The sequence below is a fragment of the Cebus imitator genome, unplaced genomic scaffold (genome assembly GCF_001604975.1).
Source record: "Cebus imitator isolate Cc_AM_T3 unplaced genomic scaffold, Cebus_imitator-1.0 Scaffold257, whole genome shotgun sequence".
NCBI classification, from domain to species: domain Eukaryota; kingdom Metazoa; phylum Chordata; class Mammalia; order Primates; family Cebidae; genus Cebus; species Cebus imitator.
Window position 1 is genome coordinate 1,121,963 of NW_016107572.1, and position 2,839 is coordinate 1,124,801.

The 2,839-nt window shown below is 44.8% G+C and overlaps 1 protein-coding gene and 1 long non-coding RNA gene across 2 annotated transcripts in view; one reads left to right on the top strand and one right to left on the bottom strand.

Moving 5' to 3' along the window:
• Positions 1-2,839, top strand: part of NR5A2 (nuclear receptor subfamily 5 group A member 2) — a 157,327-nt gene that overhangs the window by 4,382 nt on the left and 150,106 nt on the right. The gene's annotated exons all lie outside the window — the stretch shown is intronic.
• The window catches only part of LOC108283188, a 7,309-nt gene continuing 4,958 nt past the window's right edge, over positions 489-2,839 (bottom strand). The window contains exons 2-4 of the long non-coding RNA XR_001816714.2: positions 2,674-2,792; positions 1,747-1,891; positions 489-555 (exon numbers count right to left, since the gene is read on the bottom strand). This is a non-coding gene — a long non-coding RNA (uncharacterized LOC108283188). The remainder of the gene's footprint in view (positions 556-1,746; positions 1,892-2,673; positions 2,793-2,839) is intronic.

Sequence of the window (2,839 nt, forward strand, 5' to 3'; positions counted from 1 at the left end):
AAAAAAAAAAAAAAACATTAGCTGGGTGTGGTGGCATGTGCCTGTAGTCCCAGTGACTAGGGCTTGGGGGTTGAGATGGGAAGGCTACTCGAGCCAGGGAGATGGAGGCTGCAGTGAACTGTGATGATGCTATTACACTCTAGACTGGGTGACAAAGTGAGACCCTATATCGAAAAAAAAAAAGAAAGGATTTCTTTAACATGCCTTCTAATAAACCAAGAGAGATTTATAGAGGAAGGGAGAACAGAGGCTTGCTAATGCTTCTCTCCTTTGCTTGACCCCTCCACCAGAAACGATGTCTAGGATTATCTTGGATTCAGCCTTGAACATGAGCTGAGCTAAAGAAGGGCACAGTGTCAGACTTTCACCTAGAGGCTCAACCCAATTCCCACCCCCAGGGATGCTCTAGGCAGGCCAGATACCTTCACGCTACAGGTCTAGAGCCTACCTTAGGATAGACCTAGTTCTTTGAGTTGTACTTCCTCATGCTTAGAGAAATCCAATTGGCTTCAAGGAACTTTTGGAGTTTGGGGGGCATTGTGCTCTGGGGAGGCCCTGGGGAAGAGCTGAAACATGATCAATGTCATCTTAAGAGATCAAGCTTGAGAAAACCATATGAACTGAAACTGACCAGGCAAGTTGATAAAGGTTGCCTCTCTTTTAGTCTTTTGGGAAGCTGTTATGTATGTTTCTGTGTAGTTGATAAGCAAGAAAAGATATTTGGAGCTTAACTGTTATTTAAACACCAGATAACCTGAATACAGATGACCATGAGCACTTATATGAGCAGTCTTATCTGGTGATAATGTAATTGTCCCTGAGGACTGTGTGAAGCACTGCAAGACAATCAAGTTAGCAAGCACATCTCACTGGAAGTGGTCCTAGGATGGTTAGTGATTCCATTTTTAAGTTTTTTTTTTTTCTTTTTTTTTACAGAATGATGAGTTTGAGTGAAGCTAAGGGGAAAGAAAGATAAAGGGAAACTGATATATGCTACCAGCATAGTATATTTCTTTCCTGCCACTGTCTCATTTAACTATAAAATTTACTTTGTTAACCCAATTTTACTGATTTAAAACATGGAATTGGAGGTCAAGTGATTTACTCCAGATCATTCAACTTGTCAAGAGAATGAACTGTTAATGGAACCCCAGAAATATTCTGAAATACATACTCTTTCTCTTAGGTAGTAACCACTTGTTTTTGTTGATGGAAAGGAATTTTGATTTAATACAATGTTGGTCTACGCAGACTTTCCACCAAAAGACATTTTGAGCTTAAGAAAGACATTTGTAAGTGGCTTTTTATCTTCCTTTCCATTCCACAGTAGAAATCAGATTTGGATCCTTGTAGAATTCAGGAAGGTGGGATAGGGTAGTGTATAAACTGCCTCTGAGAGTACTGAGGTCTGGGTGGGGTGGGGCAAAGGCACTTCTGGTCCCCTGCTCTAGAGTTTCCTGGAAAGGATCTCTGGAGTTTGCATGAAGTTTAGCTTGTGAATTTGTGGTGTATGGTAACAACTTGCAGGGCCACCAACAGGTGGTGAGAACGAACTGAGAGGAAATTCAGAGCAGGTACTTGTTCTAGAGGCAGTGGGTGTGAGGAAGGCAGGGAAATCCACTCAAGCTGAGTTACTGAATTAGATAGCATAAACAAACACTATTGTCCCATAAGAGGAAGGGATATGGAAAGACAATTTAGGTTCTTTTAAATAATAATAATAATAGTAAAGCACTTTTGACAAACCCAGCTGTGCCTCCCACAGTGAGGTATGCTAGTCCCACACCACTGCCGGCACTTTTCACAAGTGCTGGATTCCTTGCTCAGGGTTTGGATGCCTGCAGCCTCTGCTTCCCAGCCCCCCTGCAAGCTCCACCTGCTTCAGCAGCCTCTGCAGGAATGGAAAGAAAATTGGTCGGAATCCACCGCTTGGTCCTGGAATCAACTTCGTAGTTTCCGGACAAGAAACTCTGGGGAAAACAGGTGAATCTGTCTCAAGCCTTGGTATACACTGGACACCATCTCTTAATCGCAAAAGTTATCTCCGTGTTGGAAAAACCCACGCCCTTCTAATTGTGCAATCTCTGTAACTGCCCAGGCCATAACACTTTCCCTAGCTCCAAGCCCCATGCTTAAGGGTGACGGTATCACTGTTAAGTCTTGCCTTTCCAAACTCCCATTTTCTGTACCGACCAGGTGCAACCCAAATTGCTGGACCCCCGCACCTCTGCGGGCCCGGCACTCTTTGACCTTAAGAATCAGAAACTGCTGGCTCAGGGGCTTTTCTGAAGAAAGAAGTTTGGTCGGGTCCATTCCCTGGCTGAAAGAGCCAAGGAATTCTGAAGCAATGCAGGACGTTACCCCTTCCATGGAGAAGTTTTGCAGTATCGCCGGATACAGTTGAATGGCAGCCTAGAATAATCTCATACTAAGGATTTAGTTCCCGACCTAGGTTGAGGCTGGGGGAGAGGGTGTGAAGGATGCAACTGCCAGTGTTCAACGAGTTTCACAAGGTGCTTTGTGGCCTGGAAGCGCCGGGATCGTCGTTCTGTTGGCCCCGAAGCTGGACACGGTTGGTTCCTTGGATGGAGTTTCATAGTTTTGAGCTGGAGCTGGCTCAAATTTCCATTTCAATTACGGAGAGGAAGAGATAGATTAGACTGGACCACCTACCCGAGATTATTTCCCCTGCTCCGTTCCTTTCTCAAGACCGGGCATCCCTATTACACTCTTGTAAGACACCGCCAATACACTGGCGGGGCGCGCCAGGACACCTGGGTTGGGACAACATGCTCCAAAGACAATGAAGTGAATAGGTTCTTCAGTGAACTCTTTTTTT